The following is a 19,296-nucleotide window of genomic DNA, read 5'->3' on the forward strand; positions in this document are numbered from 1 at the left end:
TTAATTGCAGAATTTACTAACTATAAATATATTTTGTAAGAAATTAACAAAAATGAATAATTACTCTTGGATGAGGTATACCAGTTGACGTATTAAATGCTGGAAGTAATCTCTGTCCTAATTCTTCTGCAATAACTAATAATTCACCATGATACCACTGCATTCGATTAAATTCTTCTTGTAAATAAGTTGCCAATATATGTCCACTCAATAATCCCCTAATTAATGAAAAAACTTTTAATTATAAAGTTATTTATCAGAAAATAGTTTTTCTATGTCAGTGGTTCCCAATTAGTTTGAGCCACTTTAAGAAAGAGCTCAAACTCGTGTACCCCTTATAGCAGAAATTCATATTAAGCTGTACTAATATTATAAATTCGAAGGTAATTATGTCTGTCTGTCACCTTTTCATGTCTAAACCACTGAACAGGTTTTAATAAAATTTGGCACAGAGATAGCTTACATGTTGGAGATGAACATGGGCTACATTTTACTGCGAGAAAATATCTTACTCCCACGAGAAAATTCGATATAATGCGGGCGAAGCTGTGGGTAGACAGCTAGTGATAAATAGAATAAGTTTATTTTACATTTATTACCTTTAAAATACAATTTTAATAATAACGAAAATAACATAAGGTTATTTAATTTTGATGTTACAAATGTGCACGATTTTCTTTGCACAACTTTGCAAAATCTGGTTGCTTTTTGATCAGCTTTAGTCTCGAGTCATCTTCGAGTTGAAGTCGGTTACGATGTTTAGTTTTCATGTTTGTCATGGCCGAAAATCCGCTCTCGCAGAGGTACGTTGTGCAAAATAGCGGTAAATATTTTATTGCCACTTCACTGACATGATAATAATGATAATTGTACAATTAACACAATTTGTGTTAATTGTACAATTTTTGTTTCTTGCGTAAGAATTTCATTTAGGTATTGTCACAAATGCATTTTTTTAATGAAATTTTGAGATTATTTTTAGTTATAAATAAACGAATTTGTGCATTCAACATCATTTTGTAAATTGCTGAATTTTTCATGGTCCATCCATTATTTTTTTTATTGCTTCATCTCATGCATTTCAATTTTAAATCGACCGATTTTAGATTGCCGCGCGTACCCCTTTACGCAATTTCGCGTACCACTAATTGGGAACCACTGTTCTATGTTATTAAGTCAATAAAATAATAAAGTAGGAGCACTTTGTAATGTTCATAAGTAGTGATGATTTAAGAAAAACAATATTGGTCAAGCATAATCAACTAAAAAAGTGTCAGAGAGAAATCTAAAAAAATTATTCAATTTTTCAACAATTTAATCTTTAAAATTTTTTAAAATTGTATTAAGTCATCATTTCCATATACAAATTCCATTATGGTAAGCAGAACTGGAAAGATATAATAATACATTTTCTTTTACTTGCATTTATCAGACAGATCATCTTGAAAAAAATCTTTGTGAAAACTGGAAATCTTAATTTAAAAAAAATAAAATATTTTACATCTTTTCAAATTTCTAAAATTTTGAACCATTTACTTTAAACTAATTTTTGTTTTATAAATCAACACCAAAAAAATTCAGAATGAAAATCTGAAGTGCTTCAAAATCAAAAATGTTAGCCATCAATATTGCTTAAGTATTAGTTTTTGAAATATCATATAAACATTAATTCTTCAAGTAAATATTTTTAATCACACAACAAATTTAAAAATCATTGCATTTAATCAAATAAGCAGCAGCTAAAGGAAGCAGTTTTACATATACTGTATAAATAAAATCAAGTATAAAAATTTAAGATTAACAAATTATCTATCTTAAAATCGTCTGGTGTAGTAATTATTTTTACAAAATAATTCATTGTTACTGCAAATCAAAGCATTTAAGAAAAAATCAATTTACTTTATAAGAACTCACCCAAGCATTCTTATATTTGTTTCAAATACAGAAACTACTACATCATTGTCAAATGTTATATCCTTTATAATAAGTCTGACAGCATGTTCAAATTCATCCAAATCTCCTAATAACTATAAAAATTTATCAGTTGTATTGGTAATGGAAATTTTTATTTAAATAAATTCTATTTAAAAAGTTTAAAACATATCTTACCACTAAAGTATCTAGAGTATCCACAAGAGTCAAGGAAAAGCTGAAAATATTTAATCAATCAAATATATTCAAAATATTAGATTATACATCTTATGTAAAATATATTATATATAATTTCATTTGTTTTAAAATTCTGATGGTTTTTTTTTAATTGCCTTGCTGTCTCTCAAAACTTAAATATAAAATAAGAGCAAGATTTATAAATAATGGTTAAAATCATTATTTATAAAACTTGCTCTTATTTTATAAACATACTATACAACCTTATCTTCTGGATAAGGATGTATACATGTATACTATAGTAAGTTTAATTCTGTAGTTAGAATGTACAATATTAGTGATTGCATTACTGGTAAACCAGTTATATTTAATATTTGGCTTCAAAAACTTGCATATGTGAAAATAACAATGAAACTATAAATGTTACTATACAGTTGACATCCATATAACACTGTTGATTATTGTGTTTTATATGAATTCCATGTTGTACGAGTCACTTAGATTTTACAAATACGTGAGCCGTTCAGAGCCCAGCACATGTATTTGTAAAATCTAAGTGACTCGTACAACATGGAATTCATATAAAAGGAATTATCAACAGTGTTTGTTATAGAGGAGGTCGACTGTATATGAAACTATGTTTATAGCTTTATTAAAGATAGAAGAGTCAAATGTTTTTATTTAAATCATATAAGTAGTTTGTATTCTTTATCTTGTAAATTACTTTATAGTTCTTTATAATTTTTAAAATATCATTTTACAATATCTAGCTGGACATTCTGGCTTCTTAACAATGAAACAAACTAAGCAGAATAACAATTTTAGTTCGCAAAATGGAATACATATATTTAAATGCGAGTGCTTGCACCAACCACTTTTACTCACAGCAGCAAAAAACTCCATCAATGACATGCGTAACTTTCATGGCAAAAACATTTAAAATTGCATATGGCACCATCTGTTACAAGATTTTATTAAAAACATTTATGTTATTAATTATTATAAAATAACAAAAAAGCTTAATTTTGAGGATACAGATGAGTTTTATAAAAAATTGTTAATGCTAATAACAAATAAAAATCTTCATTAAGTCTTACACCACTCAAGATATGACACATGATCCCCATCTATCTCTCTACTCCTTGACCTTTAACCACCAAAATTTAATAGCATCAATCCCCCTAATACACAAACCTCCTTGCAAAATTTCAGAAACATTTAACAAAAGGAGTTATTAAACTTCAAAATGGTTAAGTAAGCTTCACAAAATCGTGTTGAGATGTGTTTAGTTGCATCAAGCCAGGAGTATCTTGTGGATTCATTCACTTCATTGTCTTCTGCTTCTGCAAGTCTTTATGAATTAATAATAATTTTAAATGATTTTTAGCAGCAGTCAAAACTTTCACAACAGCTTCTCTTTTGTCTATATGTAGCCACTCATCAATTTCATTTTCTAAAAACATGCTATTGAATTGTTCTCAGATGCAGCTTGAAAAATTATTTGCATGTTGCTGGTAGCACTTTTTTCATCACAGCAGATTTATCATCATAGGAGAGATTGTCATGATGCATAACAGCAGGTCTAAGTTAAGTTTCTATTATAACTTTTTCAGAGTAGACTCTCAAACACTGTTCATGACAGCAGCATACACTGCACCTTTAATGCTGTATACTGATAGTAATTCAACCAGCTGTTAAATAAAATTCTGGCTCACCTCCTAATCCTTTGGTTGGATCAATAATGTAACTTTTGCTGAGATATATTTTAAAAATAAGCTTACAAGCATGCCAGATTATAATATTAAAGAATTCTAGATTATGAATTTCTACCATATTTATGTAATTTTGAATTTATTAATCAATACATAATCAGGGTTCATGCTGTATAGTGCCAAAATCAGCAAGCAATATTTTTATTAAAGTGTCAATAAAAATATAATACTGGCAATAAATCCCTAGTCCACTTATTTTAACATTCAGCACGAAACTGAATCACAAAGCACACTTCAGAAAAAACAACAGAAAGTCAAGCTTCCACCTATCATGCACCTAGCAATTTCATGACATCAGATGACAAATTCAGGCAGAAAAATAGGAAGTGACATTGAGAACCAAAGGCAGTTTTGTGCAAAGGCACCCAGTGTTTTTGGATTGGGAATTTTTTATTGACTGACAGAAAATTTGGGGAATTGTTTAAACTTTCACTTTGATCTTTTTCAGTAGACTAAAGCAAAAATTTTGACATGACAGAACATGTGAAATACTGTTTAAATATTGTTATCAAATGTGTTATTTGAAATTATTCTTTAAAAAATTATTCAAAATGATTCCTATTGCTAAAAAAGGAGAGAACCAGACATTCAGGTTACAAATTCAAACAAAACTTGGTGAACGTGTAGTCTTGAACACAAACAAGTCCTTGTCCAAATAATACGACTCAAGCATTTCCAAAAACTGGGCCTCCGAAAATTGAGTGTTTAACTTAGTCTTTGAAGCTCAGGAGCCAGAGGAAATCATGTCCAATATTATCAAAGGCTTTGTGGAGGTTTCTATTTGTAGAAAGCCACATGTGTTGTAGCATTGGTTGGCTAGCTCATAGATGATTTGCAAGAGGAAAATATTAGAATGTATGGACTGGCTGCAAGTTTGGTATTCATCAATGATTAGAAGGATGCAGGTCTGCAATCTAGCAGCAGAGACTTTAGTGAGGATCTTGTAAATGATTTTAAGTAGTGAGACGTGTCTCCAGTTTGTAATTTCACTTGTTCTTCCTTATTATTGGTTTTAGGAATGAGGGTAATTATTCCATGATTAAAGTAAGTTTGTTGGTTTTCAGAGCATTGTTGTATATTGTTGTCCTATCAGAGAGAAAAATTGTTTATAAAATTCTATAGGTAGCCCATCTGGGTCCTGGTGATTTCTTATTTGGCATGCTCTTCAGTGCTGCTATGCATTCTGGATATGTGATGTTTCTGTTTAACTCAGTAACCTGTATGTCAAATAGTTTTGGCATTAGGGATTGAAATACCTGTGAATTAGAGGAAGGGTGAGTAATCCTACAGTTTTAGTGCAAACCCTGCAGGATGTATGCGATTTAAAAGTTAAAGATCCAGATAATTTATGTTATGTTACACAAACCACATTAAGCATTGATGAGACGCTTTTCTTTGTCAAAGTTTTATCTTTCAAATGTTTTTGAATAATATAGGCAAACAAATTTTTATTTTTTCCTCGTCTGATATAATTTCATTATTCTCATTTATTATTGCATTGATCATTTTAGAGTGAATGTGCTTCTGTTCCATTTGGTAAAATTCCTGGATGGATGAGCTTCCTGCTCACATAGTTCCTTACAAGATCAGATAAACACTCCATATAGGCATCTCTCATGTTAAATTTTGGCTTTTGCATTTGCTATGACTGTCTGATGTTTATCTGGATCTACAGTTTTATCATTATATACTTGTTTTAACTCATATCCTGTCATTGTAATGTTTACAAAGTTGTTTTTTCCTTTTCTATACTTATATTAATTGCAATGCTTTTAACTTTTCATAGATTACCACCAAGCGCAGTCCTTTTCTTCTTTGACGTTAAAAATTGCTTATTTGAGCCTGTGGAGTTTTACGGGGCTCTTAAAATCCAAAAAAAAATTAATGCCCATTGTAAAATTGTAAATATCTTAGTTAGAAAAAAATGGAGAGATAGAAAATAGATCAGAGGTCATCGGTTGTAGTAACAAGTCAGTGGGAAAGTTGACACACAGGTGTCAAGAATGCACCGTCATCATCAACAAAAGTCGATCACATGTTAGATTTCCCACGACAATGGTATAAAAGGTGCAAGCCACTGGACGCTCAGGAGTTCACACATGGAAGTTATACTTGGTCATAGTGATTCCTTGTCTCCTGTAACGGTAGAAAACATCGACAACACCCAACGCTTCCATAAAGAACTTTTATCACAGCATATAGAACTCCTCCAACTTTAGAGGTAATTTTTCAGCTAACTGCGAACTCTCTCTCGTAACGGAAGTAGGCATAGCCTTCACAGAATAGACAAGCAAGTGTCAAAATCATAGATTTTGGTATATTATGTTAATTGCATTTAACCCTATATAACCTAGAGATACACATTTAACCCTGTGTAGCCTCCTGTATTTTAGTGTTAGCTGTATAATAAATGCTTTGTTATTTTGTTAAACCTGTTTCCTGTATCTGAAAGGATGCCTGCCGACTTCCTCACCTCCCTCGCCACTCGATAAAAAGCCATCCGGAACAACAACGTGAGCGGTCCTTCCAGACTGCTGCTGAATAAGTGGTCAAGAGGGATTAACCCTTTGCCCACGGTTTCTCACACTTAGGGTTGTGTCGGCAACATCTTTCAGTAAGCTAGCTTTTATTTTCCAGAATGTAGTTAAGTTGTTTGCATTTGCTTCTCTGTTTAGCAAGGACAAGTATTAGAATAACATCACTATGGTTTGTTAAATGATCAGAATGATTTCTCATTGTGATGCAACATGTTGGAGATGACTGGAAACGTAGAATCTATCCAACCTGGAATAGGAATTATTTTGGTGATAGGTAACTTCACGTTTATGGGAGTTCATTTTACACCTGATGTCTAAGGTAAAACTGGTCTTTCAGGTTCTGGAAAATTTAACTTTTCCTTTTGTTTCTGGTTTTCCTAGTCTATCTATAGCTTTCTCAACAAAGCTGAAGTCACTACCTCAAAGAATATCATGAGTTGACCCTAAATAAAAATCAAGGTTGTTGATAAAATTGTATCTTGCCTTAGGGCAGTAGACAGAAATAATTCTCTGTATCCCAAGTGAAACTTCCTATCTAGTGATGTAACGAATATTCAGTTACTATTCGTTATTCGGCCTATTTTTCACTATTAGTTGGGTTAGTGTTGTTTGTTTATATTTATTTATAACTTGTAACATGCACAAAATAAAAATGAAAATAATATTAGTCACATGTATTCACAATTTATAATTACAAAGATCAGCACACGTACATGTCTATTCATTCGAGAATCATCGCACATCTGAGGGTCTGTCNAATATTTGGCTATGTCTTGGCTACTTTAATAGTATTTTTACGTGTTTTAGCTGGCAACATGGCTCGACCATGAAAGGGAGCCAGTATTTAAACAAAGCTTAATTTTCTAATTTTTAACAATACAATAGTGACAATTATTATTTTAAAAAAATTTTTGTTAGGCTCAACATTGATGAAAATTCAACGCGAAGTAGGTTAATAGCAATATAATAATATACTAATTACATGAGATATACTAATATACTATACTAATAATGTATTTTTTCATATTTTTCGGTTATCTGTTTTTTCAGTTATCTGACCAACCCCAGTCCCCAATTGAGTTGGATAATCGATGCTCTACTGTACAGTAATACCTCGACTTACGCTACCCCGACTTATGCGAATCCGGAGTTACACAATTTTCAAATCTCGCCGATTCGTCTTTTGTCTGAGCGCCACGCAACTCTTGATTACTCACTCCCCCCACACTATTGTTCAGCTTACATGTTCGGACATGTCGCGCGGAATCGACACATAGCTACGATTTATTTTGTGTTATTTATTTCTATGTTTGTTATATCTACGGAGACTCGAGAGACTCTATGTGGTGATTTCTTGTAACCGTGAACAAATCAAAAGACTAGATAAGATTAACGAGAACATTTATTAGCTTACATACATTCGACTTGGATTTTACACAAATTGTGAAATTATACCCCAACTTACGCGGTCATCGCTCGGTCCCACCTATCGCGTAAGTTCGGGGTATTACTGTATTTAGTAAAAAGGTTAAAAAAAAACAATATTGATGTAATAAAATATTGGATCTTGTATTTCAATAAGATGTTTCTTTTTTATCATATGAAAACATACATTACTTTAAAAGAAAAGGGAATAATTTTCATTTACTAAAATGATAAATTAATTGCAGAATTTACTAACTATAAATATATTTTGTAAGAAATTAACAAAAATGAATAATTACTCTTGGATGAGGTATACCAGTTGACGTATTAAATGCTGGAAGTAATCTCTGTCCTAATTCTTCTGCAATAACTAATAATTCACCATGATACCACTGCATTCGATTAAATTCTTCTTGTAAATAAGTTGCCAATATATGTCCACTCAATAATCCCCTAATTAATGAAAAAACTTTTAATTATAAAGTTATTTATCAGAAAATAGTTTTTCTATGTCAGTGGTTCCCAATTAGTTTGAGCCACTTTAAGAAAGAGCTCAAACTCGTGTACCCCTTATAGCAGAAATTCATATTAAGCTGTACTAATATTATAAATTCGAAGGTAATTATGTCTGTCTGTCACCTTTTCATGTCTAAACCACTGAACAGGTTTTAATAAAATTTGGCACAGAGATAGCTTACATGTTGGAGATGGACATGGGCTACATTTTACTGCGAGAAAATATCTTACTCCCACGAGAAAATTCGATATAATGCGGGCGAAGCTGTGGGTAGACAGCTAGTGATAAATAGAATAAATTTTTTTTTACATTTATTACCTTTAAAATACAATTCTAATAATAATGAAAATAACATAAGGTTATTTAATTTTAATGTGACAAATGTGCACGATTTTCTTTGCACAACTTTGTAAAATCTGGTTGCTTTTTGATCAGCTTTAGTCTCGAGTCATCTTCGAGTTGAAGTCGGTTACGATGTTTAGTTTTCATGTTTGTCATGGCCGAAAATCCGCTCTCGCAGAGGTACGTTGTGCAAAATAGCGGTAAATATTTTATTGCCACTTCACTGACATGATAATAATGATAATTGTACAATTAACACAATTTGTGTTAATTGTACAATTTTTGTTTCTTGCGTAAGAATTTCATTTAGGTATTGTCACAAATGCATTTTTTTAATGAAATTTTGAGATTATTTTTAGTTATAAATAAACGAATTTGTGCATTCAACATCATTTTGTAAATTGCTGAATTTTTCATGGTCCATCCATTATTTTTTTTATTGCTTCATCTCATGCATTTCAATTTTAAATCGACCGATTTTAGATTGCCGCGCGTACCCCTTTACGCAATTTCGCGTACCACTAATTGGGAACCACTGTTCTATGTTATTAAGTCAATAAAATAATAAAGTAGGAGCACTTTGTAATGTTCATAAGTAGTGATGATTTAAGAAAAACAATATTGGTCAAGCATAATCAACTAAAAAAGTGTCAGAGAGAAATCTAAAAAAATTATTCAATTTTTCAACAATTTAATCTTTAAAATTTTTTAAAATTGTATTAAGTCATCATTTCCATATACAAATTCCATTATGGTAAGCAGAACTGGAAAGATATAATAATACATTTTCTTTTACTTGCATTTATCAGACAGATCATCTTGAAAAAAATCTTTGTGAAAACTGGAAATCTTAATTTAAAAAAAATAAAATATTTTACATCTTTTCAAATTTCTAAAATTTTGAACCATTTACTTTAAACTAATTTTTGTTTTATAAATCAACACCAAAAAAATTCAGAATGAAAATCTGAAGTGCTTCAAAATCAAAAATGTTAGCCATCAATATTGCTTAAGTATTAGTTTTTGAAATATCATATAAACATTAATTCTTCAAGTAAATATTTTTAATCACACAACAAATTTAAAAATCATTGCATTTAATCAAATAAGCAGCAGCTAAAGGAAGCAGTTTTACATATACTGTATAAATAAAATCAAGTATAAAAATTTAAGATTAACAAATTATCTATCTTAAAATCGTCTGGTGTAGTAATTATTTTTACAAAATAATTCATTGTTACTGCAAATCAAAGCATTTAAGAAAAAATCAATTTACTTTATAAGAACTCACCCAAGCATTCTTATATTTGTTTCAAATACAGAAACTACTACATCATTGTCAAATGTTATATCCTTTATAATAAGTCTGACAGCATGTTCAAATTCATCCAAATCTCCTAATAACTATAAAAATTTATCAGTTGTATTGGTAATGGAAATTTTTATTTAAATAAATTCTATTTAAAAAGTTTAAAACATATCTTACCACTAAAGTATCTAGAGTATCCACAAGAGTCAAGGAAAAGCTGAAAATATTTAATCAATCAAATATATTCAAAATATTAGATTATACATCTTATGTAAAATATATTATATATAATTTCATTTGTTTTAAAATTCTGATGGTTTTTTTTTAATTGCCTTGCTGTCTCTCAAAACTTAAATATAAAATAAGAGCAAGATTTATAAATAATGGTTAAAATCATTATTTATAAAACTTGCTCTTATTTTATAAACATACTATACAACCTTATCTTCTGGATAAGGATGTATACATGTATACTATAGTAAGTTTAATTCTGTAGTTAGAATGTACAATATTAGTGATTGCATTACTGGTAAACCAGTTATATTTAATATTTGGCTTCAAAAACTTGCATATGTGAAAATAACAATGAAACTATAAATGTTACTATACAGTTGACATCCATATAACACTGTTGATTATTGTGTTTTATATGAATTCCATGTTGTACGAGTCACTTAGATTTTACAAATACGTGAGCCGTTCAGAGCCCAGCACATGTATTTGTAAAATCTAAGTGACTCGTACAACATGGAATTCATATAAAAGGAATTATCAACAGTGTTTGTTATAGAGGAGGTCGACTGTATATGAAACTATGTTTATAGCTTTATTAAAGATAGAAGAGTCAAATGTTTTTATTTAAATCATATAAGTAGTTTGTATTCTTTATCTTGTAAATTACTTTATAGTTCTTTATAATTTTTAAAATATCATTTTACAATATCTAGCTGGACATTCTGGCTTCTTAACAATGAAACAAACTAAGCAGAATAACAATTTTAGTTCGCAAAATGGAATACATATATTTAAATGCGAGTGCTTGCACCAACCACTTTTACTCACAGCAGCAAAAAACTCCATCAATGACATGCGTAACTTTCATGGCAAAAACATTTAAAATTGCATATGGCACCATCTGTTACAAGATTTTATTAAAAACATTTATGTTATTAATTATTATAAAATAACAAAAAAGCTTAATTTTGAGGATACAGATGAGTTTTATAAAAAATTGTTAATGCTAATAACAAATAAAAATCTTCATTAAGTCTTACACCACTCAAGATATGACACATGATCCCCATCTATCTCTCTACTCCTTGACCTTTAACCACCAAAATTTAATAGCATCAATCCCCCTAATACACAAACCTCCTTGCAAAATTTCAGAAACATTTAACAAAAGGAGTTATTAAACTTCAGAATGGTTAAGTAAGCTTCACAAAATCGTGTTGAGATGTGTTTAGTTGCATCAAGCCAGGAGTATCTTGTGGATTCATTCACTTCATTGTCTTCTGCTTCTGCAAGTCTTTATGAATTAATAATAATTTTAAATGATTTTTAGCAGCAGTCAAAACTTTCACAACAGCTTCTCTTTTGTCTATATGTAGCCACTCATCAATTTCATTTTCTAAAAACATGCTATTGAATTGTTCTCAGATGCAGCTTGAAAAATTATTTGCATGTTGCTGGTAGCACTTTTTTCATCACAGCAGATTTATCATCATAGGAGAGATTGTCATGATGCATAACAGCAGGTCTAAGTTAAGTTTCTATTATAACTTTTTCAGAGTAGACTCTCAAACACTGTTCATGACAGCAGCATACACTGCACCTTTAATGCTGTATACTGATAGTAATTCAACCAGCTGTTAAATAAAATTCTGGCTCACCTCCTAATCCTTTGGTTGGATCAATAATGTAACTTTTGCTGAGATATATTTTAAAAATAAGCTTACAAGCATGCCAGATTATAATATTAAAGAATTCTAGATTATGAATTTCTACCATATTTATGTAATTTTGAATTTATTAATCAATACATAATCAGGGTTCATGCTGTATAGTGCCAAAATCAGCAAGCAATATTTTTATTAAAGTGTCAATAAAAATATAATACTGGCAATAAATCCCTAGTCCACTTATTTTAACATTCAGCACGAAACTGAATCACAAAGCACACTTCAGAAAAAACAACAGAAAGTCAAGCTTCCACCTATCATGCACCTAGCAATTTCATGACATCAGATGACAAATTCAGGCAGAAAAATAGGAAGTGACATTGAGAACCAAAGGCAGTTTTGTGCAAAGGCACCCAGTGTTTTTGGATTGGGAATTTTTTATTGACTGACAGAAAATTTGGGGAATTGTTTAAACTTTCACTTTGATCTTTTTCAGTAGACTAAAGCAAAAATTTTGACATGACAGAACATGTGAAATACTGTTTAAATATTGTTATCAAATGTGTTATTTGAAATTATTCTTTAAAAAATTATTCAAAATGATTCCTATTGCTAAAAAAGGAGAGAACCAGACATTCAGGTTACAAATTCAAACAAAACTTGGTGAACGTGTAGTCTTGAACACAAACAAGTCCTTGTCCAAATAATACGACTCAAGCATTTCCAAAAACTGGGCCTCCGAAAATTGAGTGTTTAACTTAGTCTTTGAAGCTCAGGAGCCAGAGGAAATCATGTCCAATATTATCAAAGGCTTTGTGGAGGTTTCTATTTGTAGAAAGCCACATGTGTTGTAGCATTGGTTGGCTAGCTCATAGATGATTTGCAAGAGGAAAATATTAGAATGTATGGACTGGCTGCAAGTTTGGTATTCATCAATGATTAGAAGGATGCAGGTCTGCAATCTAGCAGCAGAGACTTTAGTGAGGATCTTGTAAATGATTTTAAGTAGTGAGACGTGTCTCCAGTTTGTAATTTCACTTGTTCTTCCTTATTATTGGTTTTAGGAATGAGGGTAATTATTCCATGATTAAAGTAAGTTTGTTGGTTTTCAGAGCATTGTTGTATATTGTTGTCCTATCAGAGAGAAAAATTGTTTATAAAATTCTATAGGTAGCCCATCTGGGTCCTGGTGATTTCTTATTTGGCATGCTCTTCAGTGCTGCTATGCATTCTGGATATGTGATGTTTCTGTTTAACTCAGTAACCTGTATGTCAATTAGTTTTGGCATTAGGGATTGAAATACCTGTGAATTAGAGGAAGGGTGAGTAATCCTACAGTTTTAGTGCAAACCCTGCAGGATGTATGCGATTTAAAAGTTAAAGATCCAGATAATTTATGTTATGTTACACAAACCACATTAAGCATTGATGAGACGCTTTTCTTTGTCAAAGTTTTATCTTTCAAATGTTTTTGAATAATATAGGCAAACAAATTTTTATTTTTTCCTCGTCTGATATAATTTCATTATTCTCATTTATTATTGCATTGATCATTTTAGAGTGAATGTGCTTCTGTTCCATTTGGTAAAATTCCTGGATGGATGAGCTTCCTGCTCACATAGTTCCTTACAAGATCAGATAAACACTCCATATAGGCATCTCTCATGTTAAATTTTGGCTTTTGCATTTGCTATGACTGTCTGATGTTTATCTGGATCTACAGTTTTATCATTATATACTTGTTTTAACTCATATCCTGTCATTGTAATGTTTACAAAGTTGTTTTTTCCTTTTCTATACTTATATTAATTGCAATGCTTTTAACTTTTCATAGATTACCACCAAGCGCAGTCCTTTTCTTCTTTGACGTTAAAAATTGCTTATTTGAGCCTGTGGAGTTTTACGGGGCTCTTAAAATCCAAAAAAAAATTAATGCCCATTGTAAAATTGTAAATATCTTAGTTAGAAAAAAATGGAGAGATAGAAAATAGATCAGAGGTCATCGGTTGTAGTAACAAGTCAGTGGGAAAGTTGACACACAGGTGTCAAGAATGCACCGTCATCATCAACAAAAGTCGATCACATGTTAGATTTCCCACGACAATGGTATAAAAGGTGCAAGCCACTGGACGCTCAGGAGTTCACACATGGAAGTTATACTTGGTCATAGTGATTCCTTGTCTCCTGTAACGGTAGAAAACATCGACAACACCCAACGCTTCCATAAAGAACTTTTATCACAGCATATAGAACTCCTCCAACTTTAGAGGTAATTTTTCAGCTAACTGCGAACTCTCTCTCGTAACGGAAGTAGGCATAGCCTTCACAGAATAGACAAGCAAGTGTCAAAATCATAGATTTTGGTATATTATGTTAATTGCATTTAACCCTATATAACCTAGAGATACACATTTAACCCTGTGTAGCCTCCTGTATTTTAGTGTTAGCTGTATAATAAATGCTTTGTTATTTTGTTAAACCTGTTTCCTGTATCTGAAAGGATGCCTGCCGACTTCCTCACCTCCCTCGCCACTCGATAAAAAGCCATCCGGAACAACAACGTGAGCGGTCCTTCCAGACTGCTGCTGAATAAGTGGTCAAGAGGGATTAACCCTTTGCCCACGGTTTCTCACACTTAGGGTTGTGTCGGCAACATCTTTCAGTAAGCTAGCTTTTATTTTCCAGAATGTAGTTAAGTTGTTTGCATTTGCTTCTCTGTTTAGCAAGGACAAGTATTAGAATAACATCACTATGGTTTGTTAAATGATCAGAATGATTTCTCATTGTGATGCAACATGTTGGAGATGACTGGAAACGTAGAATCTATCCAACCTGGAATAGGAATTATTTTGGTGATAGGTAACTTCACGTTTATGGGAGTTCATTTTACACCTGATGTCTAAGGTAAAACTGGTCTTTCAGGTTCTGGAAAATTTAACTTTTCCTTTTGTTTCTGGTTTTCCTAGTCTATCTATAGCTTTCTCAACAAAGCTGAAGTCACTACCTCAAAGAATATCATGAGTTGACCCTAAATAAAAATCAAGGTTGTTGATAAAATTGTATCTTGCCTTAGGGCAGTAGACAGAAATAATTCTCTGTATCCCAAGTGAAACTTCCTATCTAGTGATGTAACGAATATTCAGTTACTATTCGTTATTCGGCCTATTTTTCACTATTAGTTGGGTTAGTGTTGTTTGTTTATATTTATTTATAACTTGTAACATGCACAAAATAAAAATGAAAATAATATTAGTCACATGTATTCACAATTTATAATTACAAAGATCAGCACACGTACATGTCTATTCATTCGAGAATCATCGCACATCTGAGGGTCTGACCCTGCCTATCCTTTTTAAGCGCTCATCTTTGCTCTTTCCTTTCTCTTTCCTCTATCTCTCTAGTCCACGTATGCCTATGCATACATCATAATACGCGTTCACAATACTTTTAATTTGTCACTTTTCCGTCATAGATTTCCCATTTTACAATTACATGACTCATAGCATGGTGATAATGGAGAAAAGAGACAAATAGGACATTGATATAAGTCACAGTTATGATTTCATAAATTCAAGACAGCTTGGTAGCCCGAACGGTCCCAGGCTTTCGCCCGTGAACGCTAAGTGACTTTCATTACAAGCATTTACCTTTCCGAAGTCTATGACAACAATTGTTTGGCATTGACAGGCGTGAATTTCGTGCCAATAAGCTGCTTCGACTTGTTAGATTACGTTATCAACTCAATTTCATATTTATTTTCACATTTTCTCTTTGCAGTCCTTCTCTGTTCTTTTTCTGTTATTAACAGGTTTAGGTCATTTCATTGTTATCCACATTTGATATCATCATTTATCATATACTGCCATGATGCTCTTGTCTGTCCGCTACAACTGTCAAAAATTAACACGATTGGTGAAGCGTAGTGACAGCAGGCCAACAGAGAGCAGGAATCTTGCCATAATGCGGTTTGTGCGCCAATTTTCGCACATGTGTTAATCAAGCCAAATAGTTTGGCCGAATATTCGGCTATTCGGCCTGAGGCCGAATATACTATTCGTTGCAACATTATCCATATCACATAGTGCGAGGCAGACATAACTGTCGTGTTTGGTATAAGATGTTGATACAGTGTTTAACAAAAATTGCTGAACCTCCATTGCCTCTGTTCCCATGAGACCAAATGCATTGATAAAACTTATTGGTGTTACAAGCAAATTTCTGAAAATTTTTATTCTCGCTAAGCATTGATTCTTGGATATCAATTTTATTAGTTAGATCAGTGTTTCTCAAAGTTTTTGGTCCGCGACTCCCCTTTTGTACTTAAATATTTCAAAAGACCCCTGAAGAATGGGTATGTGTAGAAAAACATCCTGAAGAAGGGATTAATTTAAATTCAGAAGGAATTACAGTCGACCCCCTATAACACTTTTGATAATTCCATTTTATATGAATTCCATGTTGTACGAGTCACTTAGATTTTACAGATGTGTGTGCCAGGCTGTGATCAGCTCACATATTTGTAAAATCTAAGTGACTCGTACAACATGGAATTCATATAAAACAGAATTATCAACAGTGTTATAGCGGGGTTATATTTCTTTTGTTTTATTATATTTCTTTTGGTTAATTGCATTGAAACTCTCATAATTTTAATAGCAGATTTATTTTTAGTATCATTAAAAATTAATAACTTATCTTTGGTATATCTTTGAACAAAATATTCTATGTATATGTTTCGACATTAGTAAACTCAATTAGCTAAGTTAATTTAAACATATTTTAAATTAAATTTAATTTGATGGACAAGCCTGCTTATTTTGGCATAATACATTAAATCTGGGTTTAATATCAGTCAGTGCAGGTCTCATAGCGATTTCTATGTTGCAAAGATGAGAGCACTGCTTTGTTTTGATGTTAATCATTACTGAAAATGCCATTTTGCATAAATAAGTGGTTGCAAATGGTAAGAGAACTGCCATTGCTAATTCATAATTCAGAGTAGTGAATACTCTGTTTTCACACTAAAACAAAAAGAATCTACTATTTCTAAACATGAATCCATAGTCAATTTATAAAATATTTGAAAAAAGTGATCTGTCATCAATTTTTCTGCAACCCCCAAAATTTTTTTCACGACCCTGTTGGGGTCGCGACTCCCACTTTGAGAATCACTGAGTTAGATGATGTTGAATAAAAATCTGCTGTTTATGTTTATTATTTAAACCATTAACATTTACTGAAAGGATTTTTAGTCTATTAATCATTCTGGTGGATTTATCATGACCTCTGGTTCAATATTATTGCTAAATGGATTTGTATTATCCTGTTTATCTTCAGTGTTAAGATTTAATATTTCATATTTATTCATAGTTATAATTTTACAGGTGGCTGGTATGTTGAAGTTGTGTTTTAATTCCTCAGGTTTTAGGTTTAAATAAAATTTAATTTTTTTTCTTCTTTTGACAATATTCTCTGGAGATGTCTGCATTTTATTATCTTTTAAGTTTACATTCTTTTTGTTTTGGGGTTTTTTTTTATAGGGCAATTTATGTGCTTTTGTTCTGTATGCAATTCGTTCTGCTTATTGTTTTCACTTATCCTTGAGATATTTCTGGTTTCCTCTTCTTTTCAGCATGACATAGGTTCTAATGTTCACAATTCATTTTCTATTCCTATTTTTATTTCACTACTTTCATGTTCCTGTAAAATGTCTTTGATGTCTATTATGTCTGCCCATAAGTTCTTCATCAGTGTGGACACAACTGTTTTTTGATCAATTCTCAAAAGAATGCCCATATTTATGACAATTATTACATTTTATTGTAGTACATTCATGCCGCAAATATCCAAAAGTTTTACACTTGTAGCACATTTGAAGTCTGCCAGAAATAAATACAAAGGAAAAAAAATTTTATTTAACAACATGAAAAACTTAAATCTATAGAGACTTGTTTTTGCTAAACAGGAAATGACATCACAATTTTAGTCTCTTGTTCTGTAAGCTTTACACATGAGGAATAATAATAGTGATAATAATGCTAATCTATATATATAAAAATGAATGTATGTCTGTCTGTATGTCCTTCATGCATTATCACACCATTTATCCAATTGCCATGAAACTTTGGGAAGTTTTTTAATACACTCCAGTGAAGGTTTCTGGCATAGTACATTTATCCTACGATAGATGGCGCAAGTGTATACGAGCATTTCATTGTGAGCTCGATCGATTTCAAATTGTGAAGACCATTTCCCCCTCCAAAAAATATCTCTATATATGCATTTGTGAACTGTTATTTACGATTTTGTAATAATTTTTGTTTAATCACTTTATTTCAAACTTTTTTTTGCTAATTATGTATTCGCTCAAACTTTGTTAAAACCTTAACTGTATCCCAAACAACAACCGAAGTTGTAGGAGGAAATTCGCCTATTTTACCGATCTAGGGATCCCCTTTTCCAAATTTTAATATCAACTCAATATAATTTAAAAAGACAAATTACAATAAAACGGTTTATTATCCAACTATTAGAAATTTCACAACATGCCAAGGAAGAGAGGAAGGAGCAATTAAATAATTAAAATTGTAAAGGATTAAAAAATATATATAAAAGTGGGGAATATCACACTTCTGACAATCGCTGCAAGTGTGTGGGCTAGATTTGGAGAATCCGTGCTTCTCACATGGACAACTGTATGTGCCAGCTCACGCGTCGGGAAACCTTCTGATTTATTCATGTACGCACCAGACAAAAAAACAAAAAGTATTGTGTATCCATAAGCACTCCAATAAATAAATAGAATTGAAACGACACTTTGAAATGGTTTCCCGATTAAAATGAATAATAATAAGTTTCAATAAAAATGATAAAATGTAAATTGAATTTTATTATAATGAGTTTGCTTGAATTTTGTTTCTTCTGAGATCGCAGCAATGCGTGATGAGTAAGCTAGTGATGCAATAAAATAAAAAAAATTAGGTTACACATAAAAAGAACTACACTAAAACTCCAAAGGTTCGAACCTACATCATCTAAGTCCAGTGCCTAGCATCTTATCCACTCGGCTATTGCCATTCAGAGCGGTGGAAGTTTCAAAGACTTATAAGTAGTGATGTAACAAATATTCGGTTACTATTCAGTATTTGGCCTATTTTTCGCTATTTGCCCGAATACCGAATATTTAATCACTATTTGGCCGAATACCAAATACTTAAAAACAAGAGTAAGAAATAACAAAAACACATTAAATTAATCATTTTGGTATTTAGATTTAATGTTATCGCGTTAGTGTTGTTTGTTTATATTTATTTATAACTTGTAACATGCACAAAATAAAAATGAAAATAATATTAGTCACATGTATTCACAATTTATAATT

The 19,296-nt window shown here is 31.4% G+C and overlaps 2 long non-coding RNA genes across 2 annotated transcripts; both read right to left on the reverse strand.

Moving 5' to 3' along the window:
* Nucleotides 1-66: 66 nt before the first annotated feature.
* On the reverse strand, nucleotides 67-2,153 carry LOC111616007. Its single transcript, XR_002755176.1, has 3 exons — nucleotides 2,110-2,153; nucleotides 1,915-2,027; nucleotides 67-218 (listed from the first exon to the last, which is right to left on the reverse strand). It is a non-coding gene; the product is annotated as an uncharacterized LOC111616007 (long non-coding RNA).
* Nucleotides 2,154-8,113: 5,960 nt separating this feature from the next.
* LOC111616006 lies at nucleotides 8,114-10,232 on the reverse strand. Its single transcript, XR_002755175.1, has 3 exons — nucleotides 10,189-10,232; nucleotides 9,994-10,106; nucleotides 8,114-8,296 (listed from the first exon to the last, which is right to left on the reverse strand). It is a non-coding gene; the product is annotated as an uncharacterized LOC111616006 (long non-coding RNA).
* Between the last annotated feature and the right edge of the window lie 9,064 nt (nucleotides 10,233-19,296).

Source organism: Centruroides sculpturatus, unplaced genomic scaffold (assembly GCF_000671375.1).
Source record: "Centruroides sculpturatus isolate CEXI.00-Female unplaced genomic scaffold, Cexi_2.0 scaffold2746, whole genome shotgun sequence".
Lineage (NCBI taxonomy): Eukaryota > Metazoa > Arthropoda > Arachnida > Scorpiones > Buthidae > Centruroides > Centruroides sculpturatus.